Raw genomic sequence first — 23973 nt, 5'->3', positions numbered from 1 at the left:
GAAAGGGAATATTACATGTCAAGTGAGAGTCACAAAATTTCAGATCTAGCATTTGGGGGAATCATCTGTAAGTCAAAAACTAATGGTTTTTTAATTTAAAAAATATTTATTTTTATTTATTTGGCTGTGCCAGGTCTTACTTGTGGCATGTGGATCAAGAAATTGTCCAGGTAAATTCTCTGGTGGTCCAGGGGACCTGGGTTCTATCCCTGGTCAGGGAACTACAACCCATATGCCCTAATGAAGACCTGGCTCAGTCAGATAAATAAATAAAAATAAATATTTTTTTAAATTGTCATATTTGTTGCTATAATTTTTTGGAGCCCTGGCTCAGGCAGGCAGGCAAATCCTGTGCAGTCCCCAACTCAGCACCACTGCTTTGGATATGAAACATACCTTCAGAGAGGAAGAAGGCACAAACAGAAACACTGAGGATATATACTGAAAATGCCATCAATCTGCTTTAAATATTTTTTACCTTAAAATATTTTGTTGTGCCCCCTTCAAGGACAGGCTTTGAAGAACTCTGTAAATAACAGGAAGTTCTAAGAAAGTCTGTGGTGATGCTATTAATTTTTTTAACTTTTTATTTTGTATTGGAGTATAACCAGTTAACAGTGTTGTGGTGGTTTCACATGAACAATGAAGGGTCTCACCCATACATATACATGTATCCATTCTCCCCCAGCCAGGCTGCCATTGAGTACAGTTCCTTGTGCTATATCGTGGGTCCCTGTTGGTTATCCATTTTAAATATAGCAATGTGTACCTCTCCAAGTCAATCCTAAAGGAAATCAGTCCTGAATATTCATTGGAAGGACTGATGCTGAAGCTGAAGCTCCAATTCTTTGGCCACTCGATGCGAAGAGCCCACGCATTAGAAAAGACCCTGATGCTGGGAAAGATTGAAGGCAGGAGGAGAAGGGGATGCCAGAGGACGAGATGGTTGGATGGCATAACTGACTCAATGGACATGAGTTTGAGTAACCTCCGGGAGATGGTAAAGGACAGGGAAGCCTGGCGTGCTGCAGTCCATGGGGTTAGTCGGACACGACTGAGTGACTACTTGCAAAAAGTTTCAAAGCTAGTAAGTTTTAGAGCCAGGATCCAAAGTGTGTGATGTAAAAAGAAACAAACAACAGAAATAGATTCTAGCTAATGTGTGCATGCTGTGTGCTTAGTCGCTCAGTTGTGTCCAACTCTCTGTAGCCCGCCAGGCTCCTCTGTCCAGGCTCCTCTTGGCTGGGGATTGTCCAGCCAAGAATACTGGAGTGGGTTGCCATGCCCTCCTCCAGGGAATCTTCCCAACCCAGGGATCGAATCCAGGTCTCCCGCATTGCAGGCAGATTCCTTACCATCTGAGCCACCAGGGATGCCCGTACAAGAAGGGTCTTCTAGCTAATGTAGGTGAAATTTATTGAAGGCTATCAGGTGGCTCAGAAAATGAATAAGAAAGGACATGCGTGCATGCTAAGTTGCTTCAGTCGTGTCTGATTCTTTGTGACCCTGTGGACCATAGCCCACCAGGGTCCTCTGTCCAAGGGATTCTCCAGGCAAGAATACTGGAGTGGGCTGCCATGGCCTCCTCCAGGGGATCTTCCTGAGCCAGGGATCAAACCCGCATCTCTTATGTCTCCAGCATTGGCAGGCAGATTCTTTACCACTAGCACCACCTAGGAAGCCCCTACAAGAAGAGTCTAAGAACAGCTTAACAAACTCCTCAGAGCATCTACGGTTCTTTGAATAATCACCTTGGCTGTAAAGCAAGGATAAGCCAGCATCAGTTACCTGGCCTAGCTTAGTCTCATGACTGGGCAAGGGGAGGCCACCTTGATTAACCAACCCAGCAGACCCTACACACTGAGGGAAAAATAATCCCTCATGGAAATTAGAGTGCTTTAATTCAATGAAGGCAGACATAGGGACTTCCCTGGCTGTCCAGTGGTTAGAACTGGATCATAAAGAAGGTTGAGCATTGAAGAATCGATGCTTTTTAATTGTAGTACTGGAGAAGACCTTTGAGACTCCCTTGGACAGCAAGGAGATCAAATGAGTCAATCCTAAAGGAAATCAACCCTGAATATTCATTGGAAGGACTGATGCTGCAGCTGAAGCTCCAAAACTTTGGCCACCTGATGCGAAAAGCCGACTCCTTGGAAAAGACCCTGATGCTGGGAAAGGTTGAAGGCAGGAGGAGAAGGGAGGCAAGAGAGAATGAGATGGTTGGATGGCATCACCAACTCAATGGACATGAGTCTGAGCAAACTCTGGGAGATAGTGAAGGACAGGGAAGCCTGGTGTATTTCAGTCCATGGAGTTGCAAAGAGTTGGACACAACTTAGTGACTGAACAACAGCAGTCATGGTTAAGACTCAACATTTCCAATACAAGGGATGTGAGCTCCATCTCCGGTGGGAGAACTGAGATCCCGCATGCCGTGAGACCACGAAAATGAAGGCAGACATATACACTACTGGGTGTACTGTATATTTTCCCCAGTGTATTTTCCCCAATAAACCCAAATCTGTCCATATGTAAATTCTTGGCCTTGTCCATTGTACTGTTCTACTTCTTAAATATGGTAGCAAGCTAGAGCCCTTGTTAGCTAGATGTCAGAAAGTTAACAGAGGAAGAAGGAGGTCACAAGGGACAAAATGGAGTAGTTTAGATTGCATGGTGATTTTATAAATACTTCTTTCTGACCAATATGGTATGTTCTTAGCTAAGAGTGATTCTGATTTTTCCCCCTTGGTCCAATGAAAATCAAACAGAGATAAACAGACCTGGCTCTGATTCCCTATTTCACCACCTACTGTCTGTATAACTCTGGGCAAAGCATGTAACTTCAGTGAGCCTCGTTTTCTTCATCTGTGAAATAAGCTAAAACCCACCACCTTACCATATTGTTATGGGTTTTAATTGAGCAAACCTGTTAAGTGCCTGACATATAAAATACTCCCAGTAAATGTTACTCTCCCCCTAGTCCCTGTCCCAGTATACTAAAAAAGATTATATGGTATTAGTATTTTTAGTATTCTGAAGATTGTATGATTCATTTCTTCTGCAGGTGTAGTTTTTCTTACAGAAGAGTATCCAGTTATTTCATGATGGCATTTGCATCTCCAGAAAACACGAATGGTCCCAAAATGCAGACAAAGATGAGTACTTGGACATCCCTAAACCATCAGCTTTTTAATTACCAGGTTAATAATAAGAACCATTTTATTAGTTGAAATCATGCTTTAAAGGAAAAAAAAGCATTACAATTTTGGTAATCAAAACGATTGCTTAGGATTGTATAGTGGCTTAAAAAAATGAAGGATTTCTTCAAAAATTTTAATTGAAAAAAATTGAAGTAAATTTAACAAAAATAAAGAAAACTTTAATTGAGCCCCAGTTATCCCATGGATGGAGGAGCCTGGTAGGCTGCAGTCCATGGGGTCTCTAAGAGTCGGATACGACTGAGCGACTTCACTTTCACTTTTCACTTTCATGCATTGGAGAAGGAAATGGCAACCCACTCCAGTGTTCTTGCCTGGAGAATCCCAGGGATGCGGGAGCCTGGTAGGCTGCTGTCTATGGAATCGCAGAGTCTGACACGACTGAAGTGGCTTAGCTTAGCTTAGCTTACATGGCCAGAGTTGGCAAGAAATACAGAGCTCCTGCTTAGAAAGAAAGATCTTAGGGACTTCCCTGGTGGTCCAGTGGCTAAGACTCTCTGCTCCCAGGGCTGGGGCCCAGGTTCTATCACTGGCCAGGGAATTCATTCCCACATACTGCAACTAAAGACCTTGTGTGCTGCAACTAAGACCCAGAACAGCCAAATTAATAAATATTTTTAAAAAGATTTAGGAGATGAGAAGGCAGAGTGTCTACCAGCTCCACTTCACGTCCATATCCAACTGGTTTTCAGGCTCTGTGAGTCTTCCTCCGAGGCCTCTTCATCCAGACCCCTCTTCTCCTTTGACTGGTGCACATCCAGGTCCACGTTCTCAGTTCACACACTCACCCCCCTTTGCCTGGCACATTGCAGTAACCACTCAGCTGGTTTCACTGTCTCTAATCCATCCTCTATTCTGGTCCCAGAACGATCTTTCTAAAATACCAAACTAATCCTATGAAGCAAAAGTGATAACAGAGTGCTCCAAAGGATAAATTCCACCCTACCCACCATGCATAGCACTGAGGACCCTTCGTGTGTGTTAGTCACTGTGTCGTGTCCGACTCTTGGAGACCCCATGAACTATAGCCGGCCAGGCTCCTCTGTCTGTGGGATTCTCCAGGCAAGAATACTGGAGTAGGTTGCTGTGACCTCCTCCAAGGGATCTTCATGACCCACAGATCGAACCCAGAGTCCTTTATATCACCTGCATTAGCAGGTGAGTTTTCTTATTTTAATTTATTTGGTTGCAATTTTTGTTGAAGCATGTGAACCCTTAGTTGCAGCATTTGGGATCTAGTTCCCTGATCAGAAATCAAACCCAGGCCCCCTGCATTGGGAGCATGGAGTCTTAGCCCCTGGACCACCAGGGAAGTCCCAGCAGGTGAGTTCTTTAATACTGGCACCACCTGGGAAGCCTGAATAGCTTTTGTCAAATTTTATGAGAATTTCTAGGGAATTCCCTGGTGGCCCAGTGGCTCAGAGTCTGTGCTGCCAATGCAAAGGGCCTGGGTTCCATCTGTGTTCAGGAAACTAGATCCCACATGCTGCAAGAGTTTGCATGCTGCAGCTAAGGAGCCCACATGGCACAACTAAGACCCAGTACAGTCAAATAAATAAACATGTTTAAAAATTTCATGATAATTTCTAGATGAGCAATGATAAGAGAAATAACAATTTCTATTAGGGATGATATTTATTTTGTTGTTCAGAACTCCCATTTTATCACACCCCACCCCCCATTTTTATTTTGGTTTAGTTAGGTTCTAGTTTGGAGTAAAAATATTTTCAAAAATCTTAGCCTGCCATATGTAAAATAGATAAGCAATGGGAATTTGCTGCATGGCTCAGGAAACTCACACAGGGGCACTGTATCAACCTAGAGGGGTAGGGTGTGAGGGAGAGGGGAGGAAGGTTCAAAAGGGAGGGGATATATGCATACCTATGGCTGATTCATGTTGAGGTTTGACAGAAAACAACAAAATTCTATAAAGCAAAATCCTTCAATAAAAAAATAATTAAAAAAAAACCTGTCAAATCACTATGTTGTACACCTGAAACTAATATTATATTATATGTCAATTATAATTCAATAAAAATTATATATAATGCAAATTTAAAAAATCTTGGCCCATGTATATACCCATATGTATGTGAATGAATATATCAGTATTTAGACACACACATGCAATTTGCATATGTATACAGCAAACTGTTAATAGTGTGTGCACATGTGCTCAGTCTTGTCCGACTCTTTGCAACTCCACAGACTATAGCCCTCCAGGCTCCTCTGTCCATGGAATTTTCCAGGCAAGAATATTAGATTGGGTTGCCATGCCCTCCTCCAGGAAATCTTCCCATCCCAGGGATTAAACCCACATCTCTTTATGTCTCCTGCATTGGCAGGTGGGTTCTTTACCGATTGAGCCACCAGAGAAGCTCAACTGTCAATAGTGGTTTCCCCTAAAAAGTTGGATGACATGGAAGAGTGGAGGGAAGTCTGTCAGAAGAGAGAGTTTTTGTTTTTTACCGTATACAGTGCAATGATATTTAAAAATTTAAAAAACAAATATAAGTAAAAGCGAGCAAAGAACAGTAATGCTGAGAATTGAAAAACACAGGTTCCAGATCAGCTATACTAAATAATCTCCTGCTTGACTTCAGCAAGTCTCTTATGCCTCTGATCTTTATTACCTGCCTTTGGAAATTGAGTGGCTTGGATCAGATGACCTCAAAGGCCCCTTCCAGGTCTAACATTCTGACACTGTGAAAGGGGTTAAAAATAGATACCCAAGTTTACAGCTGGGCAGACCGTGTCCATACGATAACTTCAAGGGCTTTTCTACACTTCTACAACAGGGCATTTGCCAATGATCAGCGTAATTTTGAGGTCCTCTTTTTTTGTTTTGGCCACACCGCACACATATGGGATTTTAGTTTGCTGGCCAGGGATAGAACCCAGGCACCCGCATTGCAAGTGCGGAGTCTTAAACACGGTACCACCAGGGAAATCCTTGGTCTTTGTTTTAATTTGGCCTTTTATCTATTCTGTAGTAAAATGAAAAATATGAAACTGTTTCAGTCTAAAATAAACCTCATAGGAGTTTAACTTCACAAGAGGCTTTAAGCAGAGAGATTGAATTCAAATGTAGATGCCAAAATTATAGCATCCTCAGATTACAAGATAATTCAGGCCTTGTGAAAACGTTGAGAGGAGGAATGTTTTACAAGTATGTATTTCTTTGCTGTCTAGTGTAAGGTTTTTTTTTTCCATCTAGTGTTTTAATTGAAAGTGATCAACATTTCTTTTTTTTTTTTTAATATGGTTCACACATGTAGTTCAGTACACGTGTAGTTAAAAGGGTGTTCTGAGAAAAAGCACCTAACCACCATCCATCGGCCATAATTTAGGAGCCCCAAATGTCTTATGCCTCCACGGTAATGATGGCACTTGGTGAAATATGCAACCACAGTGTCAACAGACTAAAATAACAACCGTGGGATTTTGACTTAACAGCAGGCTCTGAGTAAACTGTGATGTAAACAAATTGCAACATTCTGCAAGGAAAGACGATTCACTCTAATGTTTTCCACTTGAAGTGATACTGTTTCCATGCTCTTTTTTAATTTTAATTGAAGTATGGCTGATTTACAATGTTGTGTTAGTTTCAAGTGTACAGCAAAGGGATTCAGTTATACATATCTATTCTTTTTCAGATTCTTTCCCTTATGGGTGATTACACAATATTGAGTAGTGTATGTACTATAAGTAGGTCCTTGTTGGTTATTTATTTTATATATAACAGTTTGTATATGTTAATCTCAAACTCCCAATTTATCCTTCCAACCCTCTTCCAGCTTTTAAAGATCAAAAATCTGATTGCAAATCCTTGGAATGAAGACTTGCTCCCAACCAGAGACTACAAGATTCGGAGTCTGCCTGAGGGCCTGACAGTTAAATAATTTGTTCCAAATTAAACTTCTTGTCAAGGGTAGAGTCAGAACCAGATCTGGGTTTGTCTAATGTTTCTCTTTCTGCCCCTCATGCCTATCAGTTCCTACCTGACTCTAATCGCCTTTTGGTGAAGAACTGGATTTGCTTGGACTCTGCTTAGACTTGATCATTGGCCCTCTAAAGACCCTATCTCCTACCCTCTTTATTTTATTTTATTATCAATGACTGACTTTATTTATTATTTGTTTATTTAAGTATTTATTTTATTTATTTATTTGACTGCACTGGGTCTTCGTTACGGCATGCAGGATCTCTACATGTGGCATGTGGAATCTTTTTAGTTGCATGTGGAATCCAGTTCCCTGACCAGAGAGGGAACTCAGGCCCCTACACAGGGAGTTTGGAGTCTTAGCCACTAGACCACCAGGGAATTCCCCCTGCCACTTTCTTGCTAACTCTCCACACCCCTTCAAGTCAGTGCCCCTTTCTTTCTGATGCCTTCTGTTGTCATTGGACACCACGATGGTCCTCCCAACCTCCTTTTGAAAGGAGGTTGTCATCCTGGGACCTAATTGTTTTTTTTTTTTTTTTCCCCCACTGTCAGGTCAAACCATGGGCAGCAATTCATTGAGAATGTAGGGCTTGAGATCAGAATAGGGAAGATCAAGGTTGGGGGTCAGAATAGAAGACCATGGTTCTAGCAGGGTTTCCTAGGTGTTAGTGATGAAGAATCTGCCTGTCAATGCAGAACATGCAAGAGACGTGGGTTTGATCCCTGGGTCAGGAAGATTCCCCTAGAGTAGGAAATGGCAACCCAGTCCAGAATTCTTGCCTGGAAAATCCCATGGACAGAGGAGCCTGGCAGGCTATAGTCCATGGGGTCTTCAAGACTTGGACATGACTAAGCATGCTTGCACCACATAGCTTTTTAGTGAGGAACCCAGTATATTATTCAGCTGAACATACAGTCTGGAACCAATGATTTTTCTTTAAAATCTATAAAGGTAACCCTTTGGGTCTCTGCTTATCCTCTCTAAAACAGAAAAAGTGAACAAAAAGATCCTAAGATTCCTTTTAGCCCTAAAATTCTATGACATCTGAATCTCTTGTTGTTGTTCAGTCAGCAGGTGTTTTGCTGAGAGCTTCCCCTGGAACCTGTGGATCATACAAGGGAAAATAGCTGTAACCTACCTGGGAAGAGAAAATGAACAGAATCACCTGGGGGGGGGGCAATAGTGAATCCTAGAAAGGCCAGGTGGAGCATGGGCTGCAAGTGAAGGAGTTGGGAAGAGTGAGACCAGTGGGTGCCAGAGAATTGCTGGTGCCCAAGACTTGGGAGGGGAATTAGATGCTTGATAGGACTTTGTTAGACACAAGAGAAGGGTTCAGGAAATGTGTGAATCCTGATTTTTCTCTTTTTTGGTTATTCTTTATTTTTTGTTGGGTGCACTGAGTCTTCGTTGGTGCATGAGGGCTTTCTCTAGTTGCAGCAAGCAGGGGCTACTCTCTAGCTGCAGTACGTGGACTCTAGGCCATGCAGGATCAATAATTGTGGATCACTGGCTTAGTTGCCCCGAGGCATGTGGAATCTTCCTGACCAGGAATGGAACCTGTATGTCCTACATTGGCAGGCAGGTTCTTAACCCCTGGACCACCATGAAAGCCCTGAATCCTGATTTCTCAGTCTTCTGAAAAATTCTATAGGTTTTTTTTTTAAATTTTATAGGCTCTCTTCTGTTTTCTTTTTCTTTGTTTGCTTGTTTTGACCACTTCATTGGCCTGTGGGACCTTAATTGCCCAACCAGGGATTGAACTGTTGATTTCTGCAGTGGAAACACACAGTCTTAACCACTGGACCACCAGGGAAATCCCCTCTTCTATTGTCATCTAGAAATTCTGAGATTATCTGTCACTGTTATTTGAGGGTCCTAGTCCAGGGGGCAATTAATTAGGAGGGAGGACAAAATGGTATTCTTTTTCTTCTTCTCTAAAGTATAAAAAGTGTCTACCTGTGATATACGATATTTCCTGGTTAGTAGCAAAGATGGCATTTTACAGGCCTTGAGGTTGTTGTTGAATCAATTATTTCAGTCTCCATTTTGCCTGCCCTTTGAAAGCAGAATTTGAGAGTCTAAAAAGAGGAAGGAAAACAGATCTGTTGGAAGCATGAAACCAGCTCCTCATCCTCCTCCACAAAAGGGAAAAAACATCCCTGAGCGCAGTCCATGGGGTCACTGAGTCGGACACGACTGAGTGACTTCACTTTCACTTTACACTTTCATGCACTGGAGAAGGAAATGGCAACCCACTCCAGTGTTCTTGCCTGGAGAATCCCAGGGACAGGGGGGCCTGGTGGGCTGCCATCTCTGGGGTCTCACAGAGTCAGACACGACTGAAGCGATTTAGCAGCAGCAGCAGCAGCAGTTTCTAAATAGGAATGTCTGACAGTGTGAGAGAATTTAAAAAGTGCCAGGAGAAAGGGAAAACATTGAGCCCAATTTTGAAAGCCGACAGAGTGCAGGGTGGGTGCCAGAGAGACAGTCACACCTGTTACCTGCTGTCTCTTGCTTCCTGGCTCCAGCTTGCCCTCCTCTGCCAAACCTTCTCACTTGAGTTGTCCTTTCCTCACCCATTCAGATAGATACACAAATGATTGAAGCTCAGGAAAACACCTCTCCACTAATATGTAAACACACTTACATGGTAGTGATACATCCAAAGGATATTCATTTGTTGCAAGCATAATCATTCCTTCCAGCAAGCTTAAGCATCTGTAATATGCCATGTACAGCACTCTGCAGTGGAGAGGTCAAGGTGAATAGGACGTAACTTCTGTCCTCAATGGTATATAACAACAAACCTATACAGATAAACACTGAGCTATAAGCCCAGAGGTGCACATATGCAAACATATATGTAATGTACACCCACTGGTATGTGAACTCATGAAATAAAAAAACAGAGCTACTCACTCATAAATTTCACAAGTTCTAATACTAGTAATGCTGAAATGTTTGGAGGGAGGTTGTCCGTTTTCCAATTTTTTCTTTGTCAGTTTTGTCATCGCCTTTCATATTCCAAAAATGATTTCACTTTATAGTTTCATTCTTTTCTTATTTCTTGCCTTTAAAAAATTATTTATTCTCTAAGATGAATTGTCTCACATGGAGAAACTGAGAAAAAGGAAAGTTTGCCCAAGTTATAAATAAAGTTACCCTTTCAGGTACAAAATCTGTCTCAGTTGATAAAATGGAAAAGACTGGCAATATTTAGTGATTGGTCCTTTAATGATGTCTTTTTTAAAATTTGTTTTATTTTTGACTGTGCTGGGTTTTCATTGCCATGCATGGGCTTTCTTTGGTTTTGGCGAGCAGGGGCCCCTCTCCGGCTGCAGTGAGCAGGCTTCTCATTACGGCGGCTTCTCTTGTTGGGGAGCAGGGGCTCCAGGGCAGGCAGGCTTCAGTACCTGTAGCGCTTGTGCTTAGTTGCACCGAGGCGTGTGGGATCTTTTGGAACCAAAGACTGAGCCAATGTCCCCTGCTGGCAGGCAGATACTTAGCCACTGGACCGTCAGGGAAGTCCTAATGATGTCTTTTTAATGGGTATTTTGAACCACAAAATATTTAATCATTCCATCTTTTATTTTTAATTGTAGGTATTTGAAGAAAGAAGAGCTCTGCTTGGAAAGTGGGTAACTATTTAAAGTATACTTGATTCTAAGTCAGAAAGAGAAAGATAAACACCATATGAATATCACTTATATGTGGAATCTAAACTGTGGCACCAATGAACCTACCCTCACAACAGAAACAGACTCACAGATGTAGAGATCAGACTTGTGGTTGCCAAGTGGGAGGAGAGGAGAGAGCAGGACAGACTGGGAGTTTGAAGTTGGTAAATGTAAGCTATTACATTTAGAATGGCTAAGCAACAAGGTCCTACTGTATAGCACAGGGAGCTATATCTAGTGTCCTGGAATAAACCATAATGAAAAAGAACATTAACAAAGGAATCTATATAAATCTATATATCCATATCTAAGTTACTTTCACACTTCCTCAAAGGAAACACAGTCTCAGTGATCATTGTCCATGATCAAAATATAGTAAGTTCACTCTGTATGAATGAGTTCTGTTCCAAAAGCGAATTCATAGGTCCAATTTGATCATAAATCCAACACAGTCAGCCTCGGTACCCAACTAACACAACTGGCTACGCCCTGCTGTTTGTAAGCTTGCTTCCAGACATCCTGGGCTTGAAATGAAAAAACTGCTCTACTGTACTGTAAAGTACGCAAAGCACAGCTGCCTGTAGAAGATGGACACACGTGATCATGCACGCCAGACGTATGAACTTATGTGACTGGACATGCGAACACACATTTGCATCTTTGAAAGTTCGAAACTCAAATGTTTGTATGAGGGGACTTACTCTATCCATCTCTGGCTAATGTGTATTACTCATCAAATTCCTCTACAGTCTCATTGAGAGTCTCTTCCATCCAAGAGAACTGGAAACATGGTCATACAAAAATGTGTACACTAATGTTCATAGTGGCATTACTCATAATTGTCAAAAATGTAAACACCCAAACATCCATTTGGTGAGAAATGGATAAACAAAATGGGGTCTAGGCAAACAATGGAATAGTATCTGTTTCAAGCTACTCACATGAATGAACTTTGAAGACATTGTGCTACGTGAAATAAACCAGACACTAAAGGACCAATATTGTTTGATTCCACTTTTATGAAGTTCTTAGAATAGGCAAATTCACAGAGAACGAAAGTAAAATAGAGATTATGAAGAACCTCTATTTTACGGGTTATTTAACAGGTAGAGTTTCAGCTTGAGTTTTAAAAACAGTTCTGCAGACGGATGGTGGGGATGTTGCACAACAGTGTGCGTGTGCATCATGTCACTGAACTGTACCCTTAAAAATGGTTAAATTTTAAAAAGCACAGGCAAGAAAAAAGAATGAAGTACTGATATATGCTACAACATAGATAAACTTTGAACATAGTATGCTGAGTGAAAGAAACCAGACACCGAAGCCATCTAGTATATGATTCCATTTATATGAAATATTCAAAATAGACAAATCCATACAGATAGAAAATAGATGAGTGGTTTCTAGGGGTCAGGGAGCAGGGGAGGAGTGACTGACTGTAATGAGTATGGAATTTATTTTGGGGGGTGATGAAAACGTTCTGAAATTAGACAGTAGTGCTGGCTTTACAGCCTTGTGAATATACGAAAATGTGGGTGGTGTGGTGTATGAATTGTACCTTAATTTAAAAAAAAAACAAATCTGGATCCCTTTTAAAAAACTATGCTTTGATTTCTTTAACTCTAGATGTATATAATGAACTTGAAATAGTCCATCTTTAAAGCATACAGTCAAAGCCTTCTTTCCTTTTAAGGGAGCATCTTTGCCCCAGAATATGGCAGTAAACAGAATATCCTACCCTGTGAGTTACTGAGATTCATTTTCCCGTATGTCTTAGTCCATTCCAGGTGCTATAATTAAACACTGGTGGGGGCGGGGCTTATAAACAGCAGAAAATGTGTTTCTCATAGTTCTAGAGGCTGGAAAGTCCCAGATCAAGGTGCTAGCAGACTCAGTGTCTGGTGGGAACCTGCTTTCTGGCTCAGAGACTCTCCGTGTGTCTTCACATGACAAAAGGGCTAACAGGTCACTCTGTAGTCTCTTTAATAAAGGACACTAAACCCATTCATGAGGGCTTCCCTGGTGGCTCAGTGGTAAAGAATCCGCCTGCCAATCAGGAAACTGGTTCGCTCTCTGGGTCAGGAAGAGCCCCTGGAGTAGGAAGTGGCAATCCACTCCAGTATTCTTGCCTGGGAAATCCCATCAACAGAGAAGCCTGGCGGGCTACAATCCATGGGGTCACAGAGTCAGACACACTGAGCGACTGAGCATGGATGCTCGCAATCCCATATATGAATGCTCTCCCTCATGACCTAATCCTCTCAAAGGCCCCACCTACCTCCCTGGGTCATTACCACAGGGTTAGGGTTTCAATTTAGGAATTAGGGGTGACATAAACATTCAATCCATAATAAAGCTCTGTATCTTACTGTTCTTATTTGTCTGATTTAGTCACCACTTCTTTTCTGTGCTGGTCTACAAGCTCCAGTCTAAAGATATTTACTAACCTAAAGAAGGAAAAAAAAGTCATGTACACAGTGTTTCTGGAAGACTTTACATATCCCCTGGAGAAAGAAATGGCAACCCATTCCAGTATTCTTGCCTGGAAAACCCCATGGACAGAGGAGCCTGGCAGGTTACAGTAGTGGGGTCACAAAGAGTTGGACATGACTGATCGACTTCACTTTACTTTTACTTTTACAAGAAAAGGGGCAATATTGATTTCCTTCAGACAGGAAAACTGTCCAAAGGGTGGAAGAGACTCTTACCTGGAGAACCTTTTGTGTCTTTTGAATTTTTAATCATGTGAAGGTAATATCTATTCAAAATAACAATAAAATTTTATAAAATAAATTCACTAAAAATGGCAAAATGAGAAATACCCGAAATTTAAAATCTAGCTAAGTTTTTCTCATATTGTATTTGTGTTTTTAAACTAACTTTGTTACCAATAACTTAAAAAGAGACTTATACAAAAAGCAAATAGATAAAATAAAAAGGGTCATATTTAAAATGACTATATTTGCATTTTCATTCTACTTACTATGAATGGAAATTCCTAAATTAATATAACCAGGGCTAATGTTCACACAGAATTCATTGGTATGGCTGACCAGCTTCTGTCTATTTTGATTGGTTGGTAGAATTGGTTAAACATTTTTAATATCACCCTGGATAAAATTCAAGGTCTTCAAACTTTTAAAAAGATCTTGTTAATTCTTTTCTTTTACCATAATTAATAGAAGCATATATTTCAAAGGTCATTGATATTTGCAAAGATCACTAATTATCTCTCTCCTCCAATCAGCCAAACTACAGGGTCAGGCATGGTTTTACCATGCTCCTTGTTGTACATTGCTTGATGCTATTAGGCATTTAATAAATATTTTCTAAATGAATAAATGATACTCACTGATTTTTCTCTTTTGCCCAACAAGAAACTTATTCCATAAATTCACTAGATCATATGGTAATCTTTATACCTCCATGAAAGCCACAGGAATTAAGTTTGAAAGGGATATTTCAAGTTTATTTTTATTCAGTTTTCTCTCTCCATTTTAGGTTTTAGGCTTTATTTGTCTGTGTGTTTTATGAACAACATAACAGATTGATAGCATAAGGAATGCATTTTCAATAAAAAAAGAAAGGAGAGAAGTAAGCATACAGATTTTTAAAAAATTTCCTTTATTTATGGCTGTGCTGAGTCTTCCTCGCTGCACAGGCTTTTCTCTAGTTGTGGTGTGCAAGCTTCTCATTGCCATGGCTTCTCTTGTTGCAGAGATTGGGCTCTAGAGCCTTCTCATTTAAGTTGTAGTGCGTGGGATCAACACAGGCTCACTAGTTGTGGCACACGGGCTTAGTTACTCCGCTGCATGTAGGATCTTCCCAGATCAGGGATCAAACCCATGTTACCTGCGTTGGCAGGTAGATTCTTTACCACTGAGCCACCAGGGAAGCCCAAGGATACTGATTTTTTTTTTTTACGAACTCAATTTATTCTTTTTTTATTTTTATTTTTACTTTACAATACTGTATTGGTTTTGCCATACATTGACATGAATCCACCATGCATGTACATGCATTCCCAAACATGAACCCCCCCTCCCACCTCCCTCCCCATAACATCTGTCTGGGCCATTCCCGTGCACCAGCCCCAAGCATCCTGAAGGATACTGATTTATAAACTTAGCATTACTTGGGATTTTCATTGTAGGAGTCAAGTATTAGCTTTAAAGCTCAATCTCATATTAGAAGTAAAGTCACTTTTAAAAACAATCTGGATAGTAAGGGGCAAGAGGTAATGTGAAACCTATTCAATGATAGACAATCCAAAAAGTGTTTCATATTTAGCCATGTGTGCATGCTCAGTCGTGTCTGACTCTTTCGCGACTCCATGAACTGTAGCCTGCCAAGTTCCTCTTTCCATGGGATTTTCCAAGCAAGAATATTGCATTGGGTTGCCATTTCCTTCTCCAGGGGATCTTCCCAACCCAGGGATCAAACCCAGGTCTCCTGATTGCAGACAGATTCTTTACCAGCTGAGCCACCAGTGAAGCCCAGGATAATATAACCAAAAAGCGAAAAAATAACAGCCTCTTCCTTCATCTTGACCTCACTGCCTGAGAACATTCCTTTCCTTGCCATTCGGTGTGAGATGAGTGGTGCCGATGCCCTAACAATGGTCCTCACATCTTGAAAGTGCAGCAAGAATCCTTGTAACAACTACTCTGAAAATGGGATTTTCACAATCCTATTGTCAAGAAATCCTGAAAGGCATTAAAAGTAACTATAAAATATAATTATGATATGATATAAGATAGTATTGTTGCTGTTTAGTCACTAAGTCGTGTCTGAGTCTTTTGTGACTCCGTGGACGGCAAACCCATCAGGCTTCTCTGTCCATGTGATTTCTCAAGCAAGAATACTGGAGCCAGTTGCCATTTCCTTCTTCGAGGGATCTTCCTGACCCAGGGATTGACCTCCTGTCTCCTGCTTGGCAGGCGCATTCTTTTCCACTGAGTCACCAGTGATGGTCATGTAAGATAGTATAGCATAAAATAATATAGCACAATGTCGTATACTAATTATATGATATTGATATTAAAAAGGAACTAACTGTAAAATGAGGTATCATACATGGGACTAGGATAAGAAAACGGTCCTAGCTGCTCCCCTGCCTCACACGTTAGATCCCTGGCTGTGATGGTATGGCTTTTTTTTCTTGAAGAGCTGAAGCAAGAGATGTGGGACAGATATATACATACTGCTACATATATATAATAGATTTGAAAAAAAAAAAAACAACCCAGGAACCTACTGTATAGCACAAGGAACTATATCCAATATCTTATTATAACCTACAGTGGAAAAGAATCTAAAACAGAATATATGTGTGTGTGTGTGTGTGTATACATATATAAATCACTATGCTAGATACCTAAAACATTGTAAGATAACAATGCTTCAATTTAGAAATTTTTTTTTAAAAGAGAAAGATACTGGGCAATTACCAAATTCATGTACAGTTAATTCTCCCATGGATTATCTACTTTTGGGATTATTCCCAGCACCTTTTAAATTCCAAGGGGATTTTCCCCAGCTGTTAAGCATTCTTCTGTCATCTACCCACCTTCAACTGGTAGAAGTTCAAGGAATGCAAATTCATTTTCTATTAGACTAAATAAACACAATTAGAAAGGAGAAACCCCCAAGGCAAAGAACACCTATCAAAGCCAAATATAAATTATCTTTGACTGTTATAATCAAGGAAATAAATGAGAAACCAATGTAATTATCTTTTTAATCTCTACAGGAAAAGGTTTGAATGTTTTCTTTTATAGATTTCTTCAGTGCTTTATAATCCTAATGTTCTTTTATATTCATTCTAAATGACTGTTCTTCAGTCTGAGCCTGTTCTCTTCTTCTGGGCATCCATGACAATAATTGAGCTGACCTCAATCCTTGCAAATGTGCTTCCTGTCCTATTTAATATACAAACATGGTAACTTTGTGCTTTGTAATTTAATTATTGTATATCTAATGATTTACCCCTCATGCTTATTATTTTTAACATCACTATCAAATTGCCAACATCCGCTGGATCATGGAGAAAGCAAGAGAGTTCCAGAAAAACATCTATTTCTGCTTTCTTGACTATGCCAAAGCCTTTCACTGTGTGGATCACAATAAACTGTGGAAAATTCTGAGAGAGATGGGAATACCAGACCACCTAACCTGCCTCTTGAAAAATCTGTATGCAGGTCAGGAAGCAAAAGTTAGAACTGGACATGGAACAACAGACTGGTTCCAAATAGGAAAAGGAGTACGTCAAGGCTGTATATTGTCACCCTGCTTATTTAACTTCTATGCAGAGTACATCCTGAGAAACGCTGGACTGGAAGAAACACAAGCTGGAATCAAGATTGCCAGGAGAAATATCAATAACCGGAGATATGCAGATGACACCACCCTTATGGCAGAAAGTGAAGAGGAACTAAAAAGCCTCTTGATGAAAGTGAAAGAGGAGAGTGAAAAAGTTGGCTTAAAGCTCAGCATTCAGAAAACAAAGATCATGGCATCCGGTCCCATCACTTCATGGGAAATAGATGGGGAAACAGTGGAAACAGTGTCAGACTTTATTGTTTTGGGCTCCCAAATCACTGCAGATGGTTACTGCAGCCATGAAATTAAAAGACACTTATTCCTTGGAAGAAAAGTTATGACCAACCTAGATAGTATATTCAAAAGCAGAGACATTATTTTGCCGACTAAGGTCCGTCTAGTCAAGGCTATGGTTTTTCCTGTGGTCATGTTTGGATGTGAGAGTTGGACTGTGAAGAAGGCTGAGCGCTGAAGAATTGATGCTTTTGAACTGTGGTGTTGGAGAAGACTCTTGAGAGTCCCTTGGACTGCAAGGAGATCCAACCACTCCATTCTGAAGGAGATCAACCCTGGGATTTCTTTGGAAGGAATGATGCTGAAGCTGAAACTCCATACTTGGGCCACTCATTAGAAAAGACTGATGCTGGGAAAGATTAAAGGCAGGAGGAGAAGGGGACGACAGAGGACCAGAGGGTAGGAGAATGTCACTGACCCAATGGCGGTGAGTGTGAGCCAGCTCCAGGAGATGGCGAAGGACAGGGAAGTCTGGCGTGCTGCAGCCCGTGGACTTGCAGAGTCGGACACGACTGAGCGACTGAACTACATAAAATGCAGTGCGCTTGAATCACCCCAAAGCCATCCCTCCCTGCCTATTCCCCCAGTCTGTGGAAAAATTCTCTTCTATGAAACTGGTCCTTGGTGCCAAAAAGTTTGGGGACCACTGTTTATAATATTAGCTACCATGAGTACAATGGTACACTCTTTTAGGAATTTTATACATATTTTCATTTATTTAATTGTCCCAGTAACTCTAAATTTAAATATAATTATTCAATCAATGTATAAAGGAAGAAATTAAGAGATTCTTAGTGAGACTCTGAATGGCCTCACTCCCAAAGCCCCCATGAGTCCTTAATGCCATATTTTCTCTTGTTATGGAGCTGATTCACTATTGTGAGGCATTTGGGGTTATTTCTGATTTACTGTAGTGATAATTATATCCCATAAAAATTTCTTCCCTAATCATCCTGGGTCCCCATGTAGCTCAGTTTCTACAGAGTAGCTCGTGGCACTGCCCAAAGTAATTTTAAAGATGAATACCAATTTTCATGTTGTCTTTCAAAGAAAAATCACAGGGGATGCAATTCAGAACTCATAACACTACTTACCAGACCCCCTTTCTTCATCCCCCAGTTCTCTCACACTGTATAGCTGCTGGAAAGGCAGTTATAGTCTGAACCGCTACAAACTGCCTACACGCCAAAACCCTGCAGCTCTCCTGTCTCCATGTGCCCCCCACTGACTCCTTGTTTTAGAGATCACCACAGCATCCTGGGCTGGTCCTTCCCCTGGCCCTCGCCACTCTGGTCTGGCTTCTCTGTCATTCTAATAACCCATCCCCAAAGGAAAGAAGTCTCATATTATGTTAGTCAGAAATATGGACTGTGCAGAAACAGGCCGAGGGGAAATCTGGGAACATTTATACGTGAGTACATTTTATTCACTTACTTGTAAGTTAAGGTTTCTGATTTTTTTTTTTTTCATTGTCGCATCCCCCTCCCCCTTGAATGATAGTGTCCAAAGTGAGATTGATGAGCACTGAAAAGATCTGGTAACACTGACTAGTTTTTGTTTTATCTAAAATTCTTTGGTTTGGCTGCACTGGGTCTTTGTCGCAGCACACAGGCTTTCCCTAGGTGTGGCATGTGGGATCTTAGTTCCCCGAGCAGGTGTCAACCCTAGCCCCTTGCATTGGAAGGCAGAGTCTTTTTATTGGTTTGTCCCTGGCTGAGCTGGTCTTCGCTGCTGTGTGTGGGCTTTCTCTGGTTGCCCTGAGCGTGGGGCCACTCCTCTCTGCTTGCAGTCTTCCTGCTGCAGTGGCTTCTCTTGTTCAGCGCACAGGCTCCAGGGTGCTTGGGCTCCAGTCGCTGTGGCGTGTGGGCTCAGCAGTTGTGGACCTCAGGCTTACTTGCCTTGCAGCATGTGGAATCACCCCAGACCAGGGATGGAACCCATGTCCCCTGCACTGGCGGATTCTTAACCACTGGACTTCCAAGGAAGTCCCACAGTGACTGGTTTTAATCAAGAAGTACTCCGACTAATTAAAAAAAATAGATCCTATGATCTATGATTATAAAGAATTTGACTTATCATAAGGCTTGTCAAAAATACATTTTTACTTTATATGCCTTTTTTTTTTTTTTTTTTTTTTAGGGCTTCCCTGGTGGCTCAGATGGTAAAAGCGTCTGCCTGCAATGCGGGAGACCCGGGTTCAATTCCTGGATCGGGAAGATCCCTGGAGAAGGAAATGGCAATCCACTCCAGCACTCTTGACTGGAAAATCCCATGGATGGAGGAGCCTGATAGGCTACAGTCCATGGGGTCGCAAAGAGTTGGACATGACTCCACTTTCACTTTCACTTTCATGCCTTTTTAGGTGGTCAATGTATTTTATGATTAAAACTAAAGTATTATAAAATTCTGATTACTTTATAATAACTAGCAAATATCTATTGGTGAAATACAATAGCATATAAAATACAAGTAGCCCCAAACTTCCCTGTTTTCTCTTCTCTAATGGACTAAAGAAGAAAAACAGAAATTTAGACTCTGATAACAGCTCCTTCCACTGCTAGCTGTTCCCATAAGAACCTTTCTTTAGATTTTGGCCAGCTCTCACGCTCTCATCTTTGATCAGTCACTAATCTTGAGACTGGTTTGGGGTCATCACTGGGGAAAATTGTGAAGTAACCCAAGCATTTGTTTGGTATGCCCCAGATTGCTTTGACATGTACTTCCTGTCTCTGGCACTCTTTTTTTTTTTTTTTCCAGGTCCTCCTATCAACTTTTCCTTTCCAATTATATCAATCATTTACATATTAGTAGGACTTTAACTCGGAGAAGGCAATGGCACCCCACTCCAGTACTCTTTCCTGGAAAATCCCATGGATGGAGGAGCCTGGTAGGCTGCGGTCCATGGGGTCGCTAAGAGTCAGACACGACTGAGCGACTTCACTTTCACTTTTCACCTTCATGCATTGGAGAAGGAAATGGCAACCCACTCCAGTGTTCTTGCCTGGAGAATCCCAGGGATGGGGGAGCCTGGTGGGCTGCCGTCTATGGGGTCACACAGAGTCTGACATGACTGAAGTGACTTAGCAGCAGCAGCAGCAGGACTTTAGCTGGGGCTTCCCAGGTGGTGCTAGTGGTAAAGAATCCACCTGCCAATGCAAGAGACCCAAAAGACGCAAGTTCGATCCCTGGGTCGGGAAGATCCCTTGGAATAGGAAATGGCACCTCATCCAAGTATTCTTGCCTGGAAAATTCCATGGACAGAGGAGCCTAGCAGGCTCAGCAAAGAGTCGGACAACAGTGAGTGACTGAGAACACACACACACACACACACACACACACACACACACACACAGGACTTTAACCCTATATACTCCCCCTTCTCAGAGATATTTGCTTGTATTGCCTTATCTCTAATTGTGAATGCAAGGGTTTGTTTCTGGTCCTTGAGTTTTAATCAATAATGAGCTGATGTAGAAACTGTGGGGAGGAGACTGACTGCCCAGGTGTCTTTTCTTAAGGTTGTACAGACAGTCCATGGCTTAAGATGCTTTGGCTTAGTAACTTTTAGCTTTACAGTGATGCAAAAGTGATAGACGTTCAGTGAACACCATATTTAAAATTTTGTATTTGGGTTTTTTTGGGGAGGGGTGGCTAGCCATGTGCAGTAGGATACTCATTTATGGTGCTGGGCAGGCAGTGAGCCACAGCTCCTAGTCAGCCACTCGGTCACAAGAGTACAGGCCAAATACACTTAATACCATTAGTACCCAGACAGCCAGTCTGGTTTCACATTCACTGTGCTTGTGTACATGCTAAGTTGCGTCAGTCGTGTACAACTCTGTGCAACCCCATGGACTGTAGCCCACCAGGCTCTTCTGTCCCTGGAACTCTCCAGGCAAGAATGCTGGAGTGGGTTGCCATTCCCTTCTCCAGATGTAGTAGTCAATAAATTACATGAACTAGTCAATGCTTTATTATAAAATAGACTTTGTGGTAGATGATTTTGCCCAACTGTAGGTTCATGTGAGGGCTTCCCTGGTGGCTCAGTGATAAAGAATACCCCTGTCAATGCAGGAGACTCAGGTTTGATCCCTGGGTCAGGAAGATCCCATGGAGGAGGGCATGGCGACCCACTCCAGTGTTCTTGCCTGGAGAATCCCATGGACACAGGAGCCTGGTGAGCTACAGTCTATGGGGTCGCAAAACAGTTGGACATGACTGAGCGACTAAACAACAGCAACTAGCATCAGGGTTCATGTGAGCATTCTGAGCACGTTAAAGTAGACTGGGCTAAGCTAGGATATTTGGTAGGTTAAGTGTATTACATGCATTTTAAATTTATGATATTTTCAACTTATGATGGATTAATTGGGATATAGCCCCATCAAAAGTTAAAGATCTTCATTTTACAAGTCTGTATATATTCTCAGTTTATGACTGTGGACCACCTCCCAGATTTTTCTGTAACTCCAAGTTTTGAGGTCAAGTACACGTCTATGTCCACACCAGCCTTGCTTGGGCTCACACACACAAATGTGAGAAAGAACAGGTAGGTGGCAAAACATGGGGTGTACGTGTTAGGGAAGAAAATGCATACAACTCGTTAAGAATAAGTTACTAAACTCACTTTCTATGCAGTTCTTTGTCTCTTTCATAATGCGTCTCTGGTATCAGACTAAACCTAGAGCTTTTTTTTTTTTCTTTGCCATTTTTTTTTCCAGTTTGACAAATGGATGGACACTCAGAGGAGAAGACTCCTGACAGTCCTGTTAGAACGCTGCCCCCTGTCACAGCAAAAGTTCTGCTGTTGAAAGCTTCAGGAGAAAATTCCAGCAGAAGCTCTGGATTTTACTACCAAGTTCCCAAATGTGTTATCTTTATACATCTGTTCTTTCCTGGACCCCCAAAGCCTTTGTCACTGTGCACAGGCACAGATAAAGAAGCAGGGTTTGGTGTTTTGTAAAGATAGCCTAAAAAACACTGAAACTTGAGGGAAAAAAGAAAGCATGCATACAAAACTGAGCACCGACAAGATGCTCACCACATTTCATCTGCACAGTTTGGATTGGCCCCATCCCTTTGTGTCTGGCTGTGCACTTAGTGCTCAAAGGGGTGAAAAAGCAAGCTATTGCTATGTGTCTGTAAAATAGTATTAGCCAGTTGGGGAAATATATACACGTATATAATGGTTCATCGTCAGAATAGTCTTATATTGCACCGCAGAGGACCATAGTAAAACTTAAAGTGTAGAGTGCAGGCCATTCATAAATAGAAAAGCATGAAATAAGGTGCTAATGTGATAAATACAGAAGCATGTGAGACTAAAAGAGTTCAGAGTGGGCAAATGTGCTCACAGGTTGGAAAAGCATCTGACCATTATTTTCTTACAAATAATTTCATGGTGTATTCAAGTATATATATATTTTTCACGTTAATATTTTATTGGCCAAGATTTCTTTTTTAAAATGCTCAACTGTAGTTTTCATTTTATGCATTTCTCTGTTCTTAACTATTGGAATAATTGAGGAGTCAAAGGCTACTTTTATTTATTTATTTATTTATTTTTGTTTTGTTTTCATTTCTTTTTTTTAAAATTTTTAATTTTTTTTTATTTTTTAAATTTTAAAATCTTTAATTCTTACATGCGTTCCCAAACATGAACCCCCCTCCCACCTCCCTCCCAAAATTGATAGTCATTTTGTTGATTTCTTTTCATAGTCGAGAAAGACCAGATATTACCTGTTACTGTGCATTCATATGGTAACTTTAGTTTTTAAAATTAAGAAAATGAAAAAAAAAAAAAGAAAATGAATGCAGTAAGATAGATGATGTATTTAATAATTGGTGTTGGGACAATCAGGCAGTATCTGGAAAAAAATTCTAGAAGGATAAAAGATTGATATGAAATTATGGGAAACAATTCCCTACTCAAAGGAGGGAATTCCCTGGTCCAGTGGTTAAGTCTCTGCTCTTTCACTGCTGAGGGCAGAAGTTCAATCCCTGTTTGGGGAACTAAGATCCTGTAAGCCATCAGGCATGACTAAAGGGGAAAAAATGTAATTAAAGGAAATCTAGGGAAGGAAGACTTTGTGAGTAATCTGTAATATTCAGAGCCTCAAAAGAAAATGTATAACTTAAAATCTTGCTTTATTTAATTTATATATTTTGTATATATATTATATATGCTTTACAAATCAAGAAAGCAAGATTTTAAGTTGTGGTTACAAAAGTTAAAATTTTCTCCATTGAGAAGAAAATTGTAAATAAATATAGATGGTAAACAGGAGGGCCCTGGGAGTGGTTAGGACTCAGTGTTCTCACTGATGATGGCTTAGATTCATCCCCTGGCTGAGAGACCACGAACCCACAAGCTGCTGCAATATGGCCCCCAAAATTGAAATAAATGGGGGAAAAACATATTGCCAGCAAAGGGGTAACTTTCTTATTTTTTAAAGAATGACTATAAATCTACATTAAGAAGAAAAAAAAAAAAGCAACGCCTAGCAGAAAAAT

The 23973-nt window shown here is 41.0% G+C and overlaps 1 pseudogene; it reads left to right on the top strand.

Annotated features, from left to right (window-relative positions):
• LOC102187874 overlaps nt 3093-23973 on the top strand; it is a 32391-nt pseudogene continuing 11510 nt past the window's right edge.

This window comes from Capra hircus, chromosome 13, assembly GCF_001704415.2.
Source record: "Capra hircus breed San Clemente chromosome 13, ASM170441v1, whole genome shotgun sequence".
NCBI classification, from domain to species: domain Eukaryota; kingdom Metazoa; phylum Chordata; class Mammalia; order Artiodactyla; family Bovidae; genus Capra; species Capra hircus.
This window is presented reverse-complemented; position numbering and strand designations above follow the sequence as displayed.